The following is a 17,060-nucleotide window of genomic DNA, read 5'->3' as shown; positions in this document are numbered from 1 at the left end:
ACGCTATGGGAACGAGACTACCAACATTGCCGTACTGCAAGTGTCTGGACCCCGCATTGTGTAGCGTTTGCGCACAAGGCCGAGAGGTCTCCGAACTATGTCTGGGAAGCTAACTCGAGGACTCATGAGCCCGGAGTGACAGCAACATCCAGACTATAAAATCTAACACATTTGTTGCTGGGGAATACCTCTTGCTAGTGCAATAGATGAAGCAATCCCCCTGGTTGAATGAGCCCTGATTTTTAAGGGCGAAGTGAGCCCACGTGCCTCATAGGAGAGAGCAATAGCATCTCTCACCCAGTGTGACAAGGTCTGTGTAGTGGCGGCCGCCCCCCGGTTGCGGCCTCCATAGTATATAAAGAGCTGCTCTGATTTACTGGCTGGTGCAGTGGACGTAGATCCTAAGAGCATGTACTGGACACAGTAGGTGAAGTTTTACAGCTTTGGAGCAGGAGAAAGGCGAAGGACAGAAGGCTTCAAGAACAACGGGGGGAATGTTAGAAAATGGAACGTTCGGAAGATAGTTTGGGTGGGGATGGAGAATGGCCTTGACTAGCCCAGGCAGGATGGGGAGACTGACAAGGCGCGCAGATCTTCAATCCTCTTGAGAGAGGTAATGACCATAAGAAAAACCATATTAAGAGCGCATATTAGGAGCGCTGACTCTAGCGGTTCGAAAGGAGTGTCAATTAGACCTTCGAGCACAATAGATAAATCCCATGAAGGGGTCGTGGCTCTAGTGCACTGAAAAAAGTAAACTGCTGTGTCTTTGATACAAAGTAAGTTTTCTACATTGATCTGATGGAAAAAAATAAATTTCCTATACGAAACTGATATTTTTACGTTGCTTAAAAGCAAACATTTCAGCTCCTGGTTAAACCTAAATTTAATTAGTTCATTCAAAGGACAATTTCTACTTTAAACCAAAAGTTCACCGTGTCACGTGACCTCGTGACGTAGTATTATCGAGGACTGAATCCCGTTCTGCTGGCGGCCATCGTTTTTCAAAGAAAATAACAGGTAAGAAAGCAAACTCATGTAATTTCTATGTTAAATGTATCTCTTCCGTGAGCAAACGATTGATTTATGTCAGGAACAACTACTTTGTAGATTAAATTTTGCGTCCGTGTTTGCTGGCTAAAAACACCTATACAGTATTACTTAGCATTAGCAAACTAACGCGGTTATTTTCAAAAACACTGGAGTTTCTACGCTGTGCCGAATAAAATGAAATTAATTATATTTAACTACCGTTGGTTAACGATGTAAAAATTAATAGGAAAGTGATCTAAACATAGAACGGCCAGTTTGGAGTGAGTGATGTTTGTACTGTACTTATAGTTATGATTAAAACCTTCTGGACTTGCTAACGTGTAAGTAATGTAATATCGCTGAAACTATATTCCCTCGTATGGAACGGGACATTAGCACATGTTCCCGACATACTGGTAACACTTTATCACACGTTTTTAACGTTATCAGTATATAATCCCTAATACTGGCAGCAATTTTACACGTTGATTTAACGTTACTACAAGTACAAATGTCCACAAGTTGACCGATTAAATTAACCATGTAAATTAAATAAAATGTGAAATAAAACACAAAAACAGTGTATGTATGTGTGTGTATATATATTCCAATTTGCTTGGTAATAGTAGCATGGATTAATGGGCGGAGCACTGTCCCACTTTGAGCTAGTGGTCACTTAGACCAACAAGCTGAGGTTAGCCATTACTATGAAGTTTAAAAGTAAACATGAAATCTTTATTCACTTTTGTGTTTAAAGGTCTGTTAGCTTTTCTGAAAGGGCATTATTTTACCCATACTGCAGACATTGATAAGTCCCAGAATCCACAAATTAAAACCCTATGTGGATAACTTTTGAAATGGAAATGATACAATAGAATTGCCGTGAATTTATTAAATGTCAGTCTAAATCTAAATATCCTAAAATAAACTCTCTCTAAATGACAGAGCCCTGAAATTTAGTAGTTGAATTATCTGATAATATCAGAGAATAATTTTAGTTATCCTGCAAAACTGAATTATGTTTATTGGTTTATTGTATTATCAGTAGTGACAAAGCACACTTACAAAGCAATAGAATGCAGTTATTTTAAAGGTGGGGGGGGGGTGATTTTTTCTATACATACTGTAATTAAGATTTGCTAAGAACTTGAGCCAGTCCAATTTTTGTTTTTCCTTTTTTTTTAAAGATCAATAATGAGCTTCTGAGAATTACAACTGCTCCACTTCAAGCAAGATTGCTGGTTTCCTTGGACAAGCAACACTACAAATTCATTGAGAGCAGAGACCAGAGATATAATCAGAGATATAATCTTCATCTTCAAGTTTTTGATCTGGTATGTACTCACTCAAAAATAACAGAAATTAGCTTGGTGTTAAATGTAATATTGTGAATGGAAGTCACAGGAGCTGAGCAAGGCATTCAAATCAAGTTGGCTGTGACGCACTAAATTAAAACAAAACTAGCAGAATAAAACATTTTAGTTTAACTTGTTCACAGGTTAGTGAATGCTGTCTATATACAGGTTTCAACATTTGCCATGTTCATTTTATTTTTGTACCTAACATAATACTATGTTTGTTTTTACATGCCTAGAGCCTGGAGGTGAATGTATGAAGAGAGTATCTCCTGAAATGTCTTATGGTGTATTTAGTGGAAGATGTGGACCAACTGTTTAAACACTGGTAAGCATTTGTTCATGAAGCATTTCAACCTTAGGATTGAAAAATGTTACGAGGTCAGTGGCATTATCAGCTGCAGCACAACCTTTACACCATTATTATTATTATTTTTAAATCATAGTACGTATTAACATTAATTACATACATGCTCCTTGAACTTGTGAAAAGACTTTACAGAAGAGCTGAAGCTGTTATAGCTGCAAATGTCCAACATCATATCAAACCCTATGGATTAAGAAGTGGATGTTACTCAAGTTCATATGCATGTGAAGGCAGGCATGCCAATACTTTTGGCAATATAATGTAATATATAATGTGTGTGTATATGTATGCCAGTTGTTTTGGCTTGTTCATTGACATAATTTAATTTAATTTGATGCACCATAATCCTAGGTGTTTTTTTGCACTCATAGGGAGCATTAAGTAATTTTTACATGCATACATCAGACACTGTTTTGCCAAATAGAGCAACTTGTCTAACAAATGTGCTTTCTTTTATTAGGTTGTTCAGAAAGGTGAAGCTCAGGCTGAACTTGAGAGGTGCACGATGGCCCTGTTTGCCCTCAGGGAGGAAGAGGACTGTCTTCAGCCACCACAGGAAGTCAGTCGCACATGAATGTTCCATGTTTGGCCTTATCTATGCGTTAAACTTGAGCTATCCTGGTGAGCTCAAACACACATTTGTGGCCCGGCAGAAAATATTTAGGGAACGTATTCTATATTGACATTAAAATATTAAATTTTGGTCACACTATTTGTCAAACAATTGTCAGATTTTCACATGGTTAGCAAATAGGATTATACAGTTTTTAAGCTTAAGTTATTAAAAATGCATTGTTTTATTGATTTTATTTTTGTTTTCTGTCTTTTATTGGAGAAATAATTTAATAGTACAACATGGTATGGTTTCAAGGATGGTAATAAATGTTTTTGGAGGAGAACTTGTTTGTTTATTGTCTTCATTTATAAATGTAACTTCTCTACAACTGCAATTTTTTAAAGTTGATCCAAAGTATCTTGTTTTTTTTTTTCATTTAAATCATGAATGCCTTAAATCTTTATTTGATGCAACTTAAAAAAGGTCTCAAACATTCAAAAAGTGGTTTATATCAAGTTTATAATTTCAGGTTAGATTTAGCAGAATATTTAGATTAAGTAATATAGCCAACTAATTTATTTTAATTTAGAACAACTTAAAAATTTTAGTTTGATATACCTTCAGAAATTAGTTTACATGAACTTAAAATTTTTAAGTTACATGTAAATGGTTTATTTACTTTACATCAATGCTGAAAAATTACGTGTGACAGATTACTTCAATTTTTTTAAGTTGAGCCAGTGTTATATTTTTTTCAGTGTGGGTGGCCTCAACCCTTTAGCCCCACGAATAAAACAGCCAACTAAAGGGTGTTTTCCCACAGAAAATCCCTCAATTGGAATGTGGCAGGCTGAAATAGCAGCCACGTACGTCCTGAGGGTACTAGGGCACAAGCCTGAGGACAACTTATCTTGCAGGAACTCCAGCACTAAAACAATTCGGCAGTGGACTGGGTCTACCTGCTTCGTCATGCACCAACTTTCGAAAACATTCGATTTGAGGGCATAGGCTTTCCTAGTGGCTTGCGACTAGAATAGTGTAAATTACGCTGGCTGGGAAACCAGCTTGACTTAGTTGGTCCCGTTCAGGGACAAACATGAAGGTTCCAAAGCTCGGGTGGGGGATAAAATATTGTCCCCTGCGCCTGAGACAGAAGATCCCTCCTCACTGGAATCATCCAAGGTGAGCCATCGAGGAGAGATATTAGATCCGAGAGCCATACTCTGGCCGGCCAATAGGGCGCTATCAGTAAGAGGCGCAAACCGTGTTGACGGACCCTCGCCAGGACTCCCAGGAGCAGAGGTATTGGAGGAAACGTATAAAGGCGTAAATTGGGCCACGTATGGGCCGTCGCGTCCAGACCCAGGGGAGCTGGATAAGTCACAAAGTAGTAGAGGGGACTTTGTGCTGTCTCTTGGGAGGCTATAAGGTCCATCTTTGCTGTAAAGAATCTTTCCCAGATTTAGCTGACTACATCGGGGTGGAGTTTCAATTTCCCGTCTGTCACAGCTTGTCTGGACAGTAAATCTTCTCCCACATTCATGTGCCCTGGAATGTAAATCTTTCTGAGGGACAGGAACTTGTCCTGTGCCCAGAGCAGAACCTGATGCGCTAGCTCGTTCAAGCTGCGTGAGTGCAGTCCGCCCTGGCGATTTATATAGGAGACTACCGATGTGTTGTCCACCCGCACTAGAACAAGGTAGCCTCTCAGCTGCTGGAGGAAGTGCTGTAGGGCCAAAAATAGAGCCATCATTTTGAGGCAATTGATGTGCCATGTGAGAAGATGACCTCTCCCTTGGGCTGGACGGCCATCCAAGACCGCGCCCCAGCCGGTAAGGGAAGCGTCTGTCGTTAGCATTTTGCAACGACAAGACAGACCTAGAGTGGGACCCAAGGTGTGAAACTGGGGTCTGAACCACATAGAAAGGGTACGACGTCCTTCGCGCGTAACCCTTATTTGCCTTCGGGGATTGACCCTTGTATAAAATCCCCTGGCTCTTAGCCACAACTGAAAAGCTCTCATGTGCAGAAGGCCCAAAGTTATCACCGTGGATGCAGCTGCCATGAGGCCTAAACATTTTTGAAAGTGATATACAGTCACTTCCTGGTCTAGTCTGATTTCCTAAAGGGCACTGAGGATGGATTCGACATGAGCGGGTGACAATTGTGCCCGCGTAGTGATCGAATTCCATCTGACACCTAAGTATGTTGTCCTCTGAACCGGAACGAGAACGCTTTTGGTAGCATTGAGTCTCAAACCCAGCGAATAGAGATGAGTTAGGACGTCATCGCGATGTCGGAGCGCTAGCTGCTGAGACTGGTCCAGGATTAGCCAGTCGTCTATGTAATTGAGAATACGGATGCCCTGGAGTTGCAAGGGAGCCAGGACTGCATCCATACCTTTTTTTATATGTGCGGGGTGACAGAGCTAGACCGAATGGAAAGACCCGATACTGGTAAGCTTCTCCTCCGAAAGCGAACCTCAGGAACTTCCTGTGTTGTGGCAAAACTTTTATGTGAAAGTATGCGTCCTTTAAATCTATCGTCACAAACCAATCTTTTGGTTGGATTTGCGAGACAATCATTTTGATGGTTAACATTTTGAATCTGTACTTTTTGAGATAGCAGTTCGACCTGCGAAGATCCAAAATCAGACGCAGCCCCCCGCCTTTCTTGGGAACCAGAAAATAACGACTGTAGTAGCCTGACTTCCTGTCTGGAAGTGAAACCTGTTTTATGGCTCCCTTCTTCAGCAATGCCTGGAGTTCGGAGCTGAGCAAACTGAATCCTGTAGCCTTTCTCAACAGTCTTTAGCACCCAGGGAGATATGTCTGGCAGTAGCTTTCACGCTGCCAGGTTCTCCGAAAGAGGTACGAGTTTTAGTACGCGAGGGGGCGGTGTTAGTGGTTCAGCATCCTGGAATATAGCAGGATATAACCAAGGCACTAACATATCTCTGGGGGTGTCCGGGGGGGCATGCTCTTATAGGAAAAAGCGTTGTGTGCCGCTCCCTGGGGGGGGATCACCCCACAGTCCTGGGTGTGTAGGCTTTCAGGACTTAGTCTTTGAAAAGAAGACAGTGCGGCGATCTGATCTTTTGGAGGCGGCCTGTGAGGGGCGACGAGCTCGGAACCTAGTGGCGATGGAATTCACAGCGTCGCCAAATAGGCCGGAAGGTGAGACAGGGGCATCAAGGAGGAATGTTCGATCCTTGTCCTTGATGCCAGATTCAACCACAGGTGTCTTTCAAGGAGGCCATAGATCGGCCGATTGCATGGGCTGTCTGTTTAGTCGCACGTAGGGATAAATCAGTAGCCCGGCGTAATTCATTGAATGCTTTGTGATCCAGTGTGCCGCTCATGCTCAAATCTTTCAGCAGATCAGCCTGATACGCCTGCAAAACCGCCATGGTGTGCAAGTCGTTCGGCTGCGCGCAATATGACTTCGAGCAATTCCTTGTGTTCTCTATCATCTTTAGATGATCATTCTGAGAAAGCTACTTCCATTTTCACAAAAGCAAGAGAACGAGTCTCTTCAACACACCCGCGAGAAGCACTGAAGTGCGCTTGTGAAGTGGAAGGAGAGACTTTGGGATCAGGGGAGAGGGCGAGAGAAAGGAGGGACTCCGTCTCTCGTGCCTCGGCCATATCTGCTTGTGATCCCCATGAGTGTAGCATGGCTCGTGGTTCCCTAAAGAACGCAAGGCGTGCACAAAGCAGCTTCATGGGGAGAAGATCACAGTGCTCACACTCTCCATTAAGCCCTTCGAGAGCGTGCTTCTCACCCAAACATTCGAAGCAGAACATATGCATTTCACCCTCCGAAAGAAAATTTTCGCAAGGAGGGGGACATCCAACTCTAAACTCCGCCATATTATCTGGTGAGTTTATGAGCTTTAATTCTGCCATTTATATTTTAGTATTCTTTTGCTGACACACACACACACACGCACAATGCGGTGAAGAAAAAGATCTGAGGAATGTTGCTGGCTCACTCCTATTTATAACCTGCAGGTGCGTCTAATCATGTGACGTCACCTGACCGAGGTTATTTAAGCCAAAATTTGGCGTATTTGGAACACACATGCTTCACAACCGGCAACATGAGAAGATATTCCCATAGCGTTTTCACGCAGCATCGAGTGTAGCCTTTGAAAGGGAACTAAATTTACAACTGTAAAATTTTGTTGTACCAACTCTATTTATTTATGTTGGATTAACCCTAAAATATGTTGGTTTAACATTACTAAATTATTTTAGATGCAGCTGTAGTTAATAAGTTAACTGAAACCTAATAAATTAAGTTGACTGAACCTGAGAACATGAAGTTGGGCCAACAAAATTGCTTAATGCTAAAAGAAAGCTATTAAATCACGTGGAAATTCTTTTCACAATCCAATTAAGTTTATTCAAAAAGTTATTTTTTTGAGTGTGGTATTGATCCTGCCTGATTTCTGTCAATGTTAAGATTTGTATTCACAATCCTTTAAAGAGAATCTTACACTTACAGTAGGATTTTTTTTTACTAGCACTTTGATTGACTAACTTTCTTGTTTGTACTGTGTATCTTGGACAAAAGTCTTGTACAAAAAATATATAAATATAATAAAAATAGTCTGAATGTACTGAATGACCAGGGCCCAGTTTCCCGATAACGCACGCTCTTAGCGCGCCAAGAAGACTATTAAAATATGTTTTACGTAAGTTGATTACTTTTCAAAGTATGTTTCCCAAACTGTCCCTTAGGAGTCTTCTTAAGTCGCTGCCTCTTACGTTCGACATTACAAGGCGCTGTCTATAGTGAAGGTACTGAATTAGCTAACATTGATTGCTTAGGAATTGATTCTTCACTTATTTTGCATGACAGCATTAAGATAGACAGCACTTTCTATACAAATTAAATATTGCACTAATTTTTTTAAATAACGTTTATTTTGACATGGGTTAACTTATCAATAGCATGCCATAATAGACAAATACATAAATTTAATCATCAAACCGTTGCTAATATTTTTATGTAATATTTTCATGTAGTGGCGGTGAAACGAACCGGTTATACAATCATAGTTGATTGACGAACAGCTGACAACACTTTTTCCCATCTTCAGAAACGATGTAAAGCATGTCAGTTATTGGGGTTGTATAGCACACTTATGGAATAAATCAATGAGATGCGGTTTGACTCACGATGAGATGCGGTGTTAGGCACCGTGAGCTGTCACGATTCCCCGCTGATGTTTCGCTAACGTTCTGTGAAGGTCTGCAAGGTCCTCAAGCTTCTGTGAGGACATGTTAAATTTTTACTGTACTTACAGCCTCGAGCGAAACCGCGTAGGTGAGATAGGGGTAATCACTCAGAAAAATGAATGGATCCGGGGTTTGAAACTTCCAAGTTTATTTTTTTTCATTTAACTAAATGAAATTTTATCATAAAATAAAATGTGTCAAAAGAAAAGTCCATTCAGTCATGGATGATGGCTAATGAAACATGTTCGTGTTAGGGCGTGGAGCGTAAGTACGATGCGTTGGCCTGGCAAACGCAGGTCTGAGCAGGTCAATAAGTTCCATAATTTGTTGCCTTGAAAGGCGAAACTTTATGAAACTATTTTATTTATGAAAAACTATTATGAAATAGGCTTATTAAAAGTCACTTTATTATTTTGATATAAAATAAAATTCATAAACAGGTCTAAAGTATATTCCATCATTAATACGACTTTGATGACGTGCCATAATGTGCTTCCATACACCGCTGATTTATAAAGACTGCTGCTCAGTGGCGGCGACTAGCGTCTTGATCTGAAACAACACTTAGAGTGAGTTAAGGTTGGTCTGGACCAACCTTACGAACGTGTGACTTACCTAAGATATACTTAGAGTACGACCGTTTCGGGAATCACGCCATAACGTTAAGAGAGTGGTTAAGATGAAACTTTAGAACTGCTTAGCGATAAGAAGCTTTCGGGAAACCGGGCTCAGAGGTTTATCAACTTTTTGATTATTCGGCTGAAGCCCTGTGGTGTCATGAAACGATGTCATTGTGAACAAGGCTTCTTTGAATCTAAAAGACAAGCCACTAAAATATTGGTCAAGTGTAGGTGCCTTTTTTTATATTTGTATTATTTTAATAATTAAATTTTTGTCTCTAAATAAAGCAAAAATATCCAATGCCTTTATTTACACCTGAATCTCTCTGCTCAACAGTGCAATCATCTACTCATTTAGCTAATTACTTTCTCATTCAATAAAAACCAGCTGTGTTGCAGATGCCATTTGGTGCAATCTGATGAATACATTATGGTAAGTTCAATGTTAATTGTTTATCCGCTTTCCAATAAACACATGCATAAATAAAAGCGCCCCACTGAGCAGATAAACTGAAACAGTGTTTAGCTGAAGTGATGCTTGTTTTAGGATCGGATCATTTCCAGTTATTTTCTTTCATAAATGCTAATTAATAATGTATAAGGCCAACTACTTTGGAAATTTTGTAAATTAATCAGCCTTTTAATTCACACCAAAGCTTTTGCTTTTTTTATGATTTGAAGGAAAAAAGTCAAACAACACATATGCGTTGGATGAATAAAACTTAAGGGTTGTGCTGTTATAGGAAAATAATTATTATCATAATTTGATAGAATGGAACTCCAGCAATTGATTATTTTCCAATAACAGACCAAAAGGTATTTTTTTTTATGTTATAGAAATTCCTCTGCCTTGAAGATGTTTACACATGCAAAGTGAGTGTTACAAAGGGCTGACACTGGAGATTCTTTTTACAATCAAAACAGATTTAAATCAATTTCTAAGTAGGTAATTTAAACCGGTCATTTGTTGCTGCACTCGTCAGAGCTACTGTCAAAAGAAATTGATCACCACCTGCTGAGCTTTAAAACCTGAGAATTCAACAGCATTACAATATTAATAATAACATTGTAAAACTCTATACAATGATAAAAAAAATTTTGTTAACTTTGAACACTGATTATTTTATACCTTTGTAGATCAAGACCACAGCAGTAAACTCATCCTTATTCCCATTTCTTCCGCTAATGGCCTTGACCTTAATACAGGGCTGTGGGAGGTTTGCATCACCAAGTGGTCTGAAGTCTTAATTATATTTTCAAGCCATTAAACAGTAATGAGGTTTAACAATTGGCCAAGTAAACAGCAGTTGACTGACATTCGGACTGTTTTTCGCTTCCTGCCACCATAGGATCTTGAGTATATAAATTTAAATTGCGGTAGTTCTTACTTTCTGGCTACATTAGAACAGGTCATTAGGCATTAGAAGTGTTGCCAAGTAGAAGAAATTCAGTCAAGAACATATACAAAAATATTCATAAAAAAAAAAAGAAAAATTCAGGTACTGTAAATTGGGCCACTTTGTTTCATCCAGTGTTCTTGAAAAGTGCCACTGCTACAGCAACATTAGCATACAGCAATGAGGATGGAAATTTAAAGAAACAGGAATATTTTTACATCAAGTTTTCTTCTGTTCCAGCCCCTAATCGTCCATGCTTTTTACATATCAAGTGAATCGTGCATACTTTATAAAATAAAACCCATAGCTCTAAGGCAAAACACACAGCTGTGTTAATTAATCTATGCAAATGCTAATATCTGAAATTGATAATTAAAGATTAAGACCTATTACAGGAGGGCAGAAACTGACTTACTGTATTAATAAAAAAAATGAATTCATTACCCAAGACTCTAGGCTTGCTATATTGTACTGTATGTATTTTTGAGCTAATACAAAAAAAAAAAAGCCGTGCTGAACTGTGTTAAGGTCACTTTGGTCTCGGAAAAATTATAGTGCATGCTTCAGATGTAATGAAGCCGAAAAGATTTTTTTAATGGCAGAATGCAACAAAAATGTCTACAAGAAGTACATAAAAAGCAGAGAATGATTGAAAAAGTAACCCTGCATGAGTTTATAGTTATTGCGACTTAATGTAGTGCCTGGATGCAGCCATCTGTCTGTTGGGTGCAATACACACAAACACACACACACACACACACACACACACACACACACACACACACACACCTCTTGGGGCGAATGAACTGAAATGTAGGACTCATTGAGAGATATTCAGAGTCTAATGGAGCTCTCGGAGGAGGAGATGAGTGCTCTCTCTCTCTCCCCACAGCCGTCCTCTATCCTACAACCAGATGAGTCTCATTAGTGCACGACCAAGATATTATTCACTCTCCAGATTAGAAAACATGCTGTTCACACACTAACGTAGTACAAATGTGCCTGTTTGCTGCCCTCAGCCATTAAAACAAAAGACAGAATTGAACAAATGAAAAGCTGCAGAAAAATCCAAAATGAGGCTTCCAGCTTCTCCAGCAGGATCTCCAGATTCGTATAATCCAACTGTGGAATATAATCTGTGCAACAGATCCTGGCTCCGCCCCAGGGTTGTCGTGCAGGGGGATATACTGGATATAGCTCCAACCAGTGGGCATCTTCAAGGCAAAGTTTCTGAACCAACTCAAAAGGGCTCGAACTGTACCCCCACGATATCCTGAGTGCATTCCCACGTTGTGTTCCAGGGACAGGCTTCAGATCCACAACAACCCCTCACCGAGGAAAAAGTGCTTACTGTAAGTACGTCAGTGAGATTGTATGTCATATTTGGGGTCATGCTGTTGTATTGAACTGTGATGCAGTTGTAGACAAAAGGATCCAGGCTGAGTACTGAAGATATCACAGCACAATGATATTGCTTTTATACAACAGTTCCACTAACATTATTTATTGTGAACAGATTATGTTTTATTTTTCTCTGCCAACACATATGTTTCAATCCCTGGTGGAACTAACCACAACTGGTGGATCTGGCGAGTAACAGGACGCAAGCAACAGTTAGTGTAAGGAACAGCTGTGAAAGTAGTTTTGTATAATTTTACCAGTACTATGTAGTTAAAAGGTGAGGAGAATAAACCATGGAGTTGGTGGACAGTCCTGAGATTTACTTTATATTTTTATTTATTCTGCTGTTACAACATCAGCTACCTTCCAGGTTCTGAGGTTAAATTCCAAATAGCGTTAAATATAAAGCTAGTGCGTTATATATAGGGGGTACACACACCAAGTACTGCATACATATGTAGGTGGTTTCACACACCAAGTAGTGCCCGTGATTATGGATTGGAGAGCGATTTGGAATTCAGCCTTGTGTTAAAGGCTAATTACTGTTGTAGCTTGTATTAGCCCTGAACAGAAAAAAAAACAAAAACATGGACGGTTCATAGACAATTAAAACCGACTTAGAAGCAATTTCTACAGTATCTAGATATATCAATTGTGTTTTTTTGCTTTTGTGACTGAATTTGGATGTGGGTTTTGTCAGGCAGCTGCTCTCTCCTCACTACTACAGAACATACAATCCTACTTTCATCCATGCTGCGACTGACACTTAGTGTAATTAACAATTGTTAGAATGTCAGTGGCGTGCAGTGATTGTTAAATACATACTGTATAGTTAAATTTCTCCTTGCCATTATGCTCTACATCACAACATGTGGTATGCATCACATTCAATCAACTATTGATTAAAAGTCTCATTTAGCGAACTAACTGTTACAGAGGAATACAAATTTTCTAATGTTTAAATTTCTGAACTAATTGATTTATGTATATTATACATTATATTGTTTGGTTGGGTAATTAGTTAATTGGTTTGTTTTTAAGTTTATCATCGGTGCCTGTTTAAAATTGTTATGTTATTATTGTATAAATACCATCTTTCATGCAGCTCAAAATTAAAACATAAAAAAATAAAACAAAAGAACAAAAAAAAATCCCTCAACAATAAATATTTCAAACACTAAAATATTTTTTTATCTTCACGTTGCAAAGTACCCTTGGAGCCAGAGGGTTTAACTTGCAGCAGGTTGAACCATAAAACAACCTAAACTAAGACACTCAGTAATTATAGTAATAATAATAATAATAATAATAATAATAATAATAATAATAATAATTTCTTATAGTGAGAAACATTATTAAGTGTTGTGTTTTGTGTGTGTGTGTGCACTCTCTCCGCATCACTGCTTTTGTAGAGCATGAAGCTTCTCCTGGAGTTTAATTTGTTAAAATGGCAATTAAGGAATACAATAGATCTCATCAAGGACAAACAGTATCACGCTGACACACGAAGAGCCGTGGTGCATGTTCGCTTACTGTTCCCCAGTGGGCGCGCACCTATTTTAGGATCCAAACCACAGCAGTTGGGCCTCTGGGGTACAACGAACAACCGAGCAGAATTAAAGCTGATGCAGTTAAACACTAGAGCAGCTCTGTCAGAGTTCAGTATCCACAGAAGCAGCCGCTCTGTCACACTCGTCTTTAATGAAATGAGTTTACATTTAAACTCTTTAGAGTATTGTTTCAGACTAGTTCAGGATTCAGAATTTTATTATTTCTTTAAATCAAAACCTTTGAGAAATACAACAGACGTACCACCTGCAGGACAGACAAAACACACCAAGCTTCTGCTCAACTTGCACGATATTATCAATATTGTTTGTAATACTATCAATATTACAGTATTTGCGTATTATATACATATTTGCACACTCCCTGGACATTTCTATTTATCTTCTACATCAATTTCCACAACAGTTTCTATATTTTCTATTTTGGACAGCTAAATCTTCTATATTTTGTACAGCAATTTAAAAAAAATAGTTTTTATATTTTGTTATTATCTTCTATAGCTATATTTAAATTTTTTCCTCGTGATTTTCTTCGTAATTTAGTCGTTTCCAATTTCTCCCCGTCAATAGGGGTGCTCCCACATTAGGGCTACTACGACCACTCAGTCTGGAGGGCCGAAGACTATCACGTGTTTCCTCCAAACCATGTGACGCCAGCCGACCGCATCTGCTCGCTCACGCACCATTGGGGTCGGCGTAACACACCCAGAGGACAGCGCTATCCGCTCCTTCTGCGTGAGCTCACAGACACCCATGATTAGCCAATCAGCTCTCTCTAGACCTCCGGCTGCGAGAGGTTACAGCATTATCCAGGAAATCGAACTCACAATCTACTGATGATAGGGCGAGCACTAAATATTGGTGTGTTCATCTTTTTGTAAAAAAAAAAATTATTCAGTGTTTATTGACAATTAATCATATTAAGTAACAATTTAGTTGCTTTGATCTACATGCAAGTGAGTAAGAATGGCCTAAGGATTTCTCTACGGTAAAAAAAAGAAGAAGGGATGAAAAGGAAAAAAGGGAAAAAAAAAGAAACATCAACACCCGAGTGTCTCTGAAAGGCTGAACAAATGGAAGCAGATGGATTTAAACATGATCCAAAACAAATTCACACTTGATGGAAGATAGCAGTAGGAGCGGTTGTAAAAGCTCCAATCGCTCGCGTCTATTTTTGCGAAGCATCGTAAACACGAGGACGACAAGTGCAGCGTTTTCAATAATTGGATTATTACCGCAGCAAGAGACTACAGTGTAAAAAGCATATTGTGTCCTTCAAAAAGGCTGGAATTTTTTTTCTTCTTTTTTTGTGTGGGTAAATTAAATAAGTGCATCAATGACGAGGTTTTTTTACACTGTGTTTGAGTCACAGCATGTTGGTGTGTAAAGATGGCTAGATATGAACTGCTTCATTTAAACAGGTCATGTAAACATGTAAATTTATTCTTTTAAATAAATCCACTCTAGAAATGAAACTTTTTTTTTTTGTCAAACACTATTGACGTCATTTAATAATTTGTTTTAAAGACAAATACCACTGAATTTAGAAATCTCATTTGATGCACAGATATTTCTTTAGTTTTATGTGTTTCCTCTGGGTACTCTGGTTCCCTCCCACAGGCACCTGGTCCAGGGTAAACCCTGCCTTGTGCCCTAAGTGTCCTGGGATAGCCACACAACTATTATTACTGTTTTATTATTATTATTATTATTATTATTTTTATTATTATTATTTCTAGTGTTATTACGGGGGATAATAATAAGACGAAAAAGTATATTTAACAGAACAAGTTTTTTGTGGTATTTATTCCACCCATTGGAAAGCTTCTTAAACCTTAAAAAGGACATGTGTTTAGCTTCTCTGTGTGTGTGTGTGTGTGTGAGAGAGAGAGAGAGAGAGAGAGAGAGAAAAGGGCAGGACAGCGCCTAACAATGTTTTAGAATATGAAAGATTGTTAGGCTTTTGTAAATGACACCGTCTGCACATGTAGTTCCTCTCGGATCTTATTAAACAGGAAATGCCTGCCATCATTTGCTGCGTTTTCACACACTCATCTCTTAATCACCCCTCACCATTAAGTGATCAGTATAAATGTCAGGGATGTAATACAGGGTGATCTCTCTCTTTCTTTCTGTCTGTGTGTGTGTGTGTGTGTGTGTGTGTGTGTGTGTGTGTGTGAGAGACGATTTGGCACTAAAATGTGGTCAGAGCGGAATGGTGTAATGATCAGAAGTGGAGGTGAAAAAGCAACACCTGTATAGTGGGAGTGATGTTAGCATGATGCTAAGTGTTAGTTCATAAACGGAACGATTTTATTTACAAATTTCACTTAGTGTTTTAAGCATTCTGTGGCATTACATGGCTTTTGTCGGGTTCTTGTGAAGCATGTCGCGAGCTGAATTGTGTGATAATGCTGGAGAAACTCCTTTGGTTTTTTGTGTGAAACCAGTGGGTGTGTCCTGTTCAGTGGGTAGTGATGGTTGTCATATGGACCAGACTGCATCGAGAGATTATAGATATAAAATCGGGAACAGGAAGTAAGAATGGCCTGGAGCTGACTGTCTGTCTGTTTAAATATAAACACCAATTCCAAACACTGGATAATAATAATAATAATAATAATAATAATAATAATAATAATGCAAATCAAATAGAAAAGATGACAGAGGAAATATATACTTGTTTTGGATTTTTTTGCATAAAAAAATCTGTATGCCTATTATGTATATGAGTATTTGCATTCATGTACAGCAAATCAGCTACACAACCTGAGTAACATATTAATATTCAGTTACACCCCTTAGGGAAACATTTATTTTTAAATACCAAATATATTTTATTTTATTTTATTTTAATTTCATGAGTCATATAAACAATTCTTTTTGAAAATTAGCTCCTGCTACATCTATTATCTGGTTGTGAGGTAATCTGTCATTAGTATATTTCTGTGTCTCTGTCAAGAGTGAATGAGAAATGTGTCATTTGTCTATTGTACAGAAGAATGAAAGGGAAAACGTGTCCTTAGAGGCAGTTAGAGGACTCTCCGTCTCCCACTATAGTCCTGACAGTTAACTTTTTCAATTCCAGTATTAAACCTGAGTTCAGGACATGAGTGAGTGGTAATAATCACAGAGATTTGATGTAATGACTAATAATGGCAGACATGACCATTATTCTTTGTCCGGGATTCTCATGAGATGATGAGATCACCGAGTACTCACACACAGACATGCAGACTTTTACACAGGAGAAAAATAGGCTCCAATTTCCCTTATTGGCAGAAAAATGCATTGTGATGTTCTAGGATCTTTTCATTTTCTTGGACACAAAAAAGAATTGCAGACTTCAAATCCATCTGGTATCTTAATGAACATCATTTTAATACACATTATACAATGGTTAGTTGTGACTGAGCAATCTGATTGGGAGAGAGAGAGAGAGAAAGAGAGAGAGAGACATTCCACGAGTTGTAAAAATAGATGATAACAGCACTGGGATGTTTATGTGTCACTCTCCG

At 38.8% G+C, this 17,060-nt stretch overlaps 1 long non-coding RNA gene across 1 annotated transcript; it reads left to right on the top strand.

Annotated features, from left to right (window-relative positions):
- The first annotated feature begins 2,318 nt into the window (after positions 1–2,318).
- LOC128505747 (uncharacterized) lies at positions 2,319–3,637 on the top strand. Its single transcript, XR_008355611.1, has 3 exons — positions 2,319–2,366; positions 2,627–2,715; positions 3,215–3,637. It is a non-coding gene; the product is annotated as an uncharacterized LOC128505747 (long non-coding RNA).
- Positions 3,638–17,060: the final 13,423 nt, after the last annotated feature.

This window comes from Clarias gariepinus, chromosome 17 (genome assembly GCF_024256425.1).
Source record: "Clarias gariepinus isolate MV-2021 ecotype Netherlands chromosome 17, CGAR_prim_01v2, whole genome shotgun sequence".
NCBI classification, from domain to species: domain Eukaryota; kingdom Metazoa; phylum Chordata; class Actinopteri; order Siluriformes; family Clariidae; genus Clarias; species Clarias gariepinus.
The sequence above is the reverse complement of the archived record's forward strand: the minus strand, read 5'-3'. Positions and strand labels throughout refer to the sequence as shown.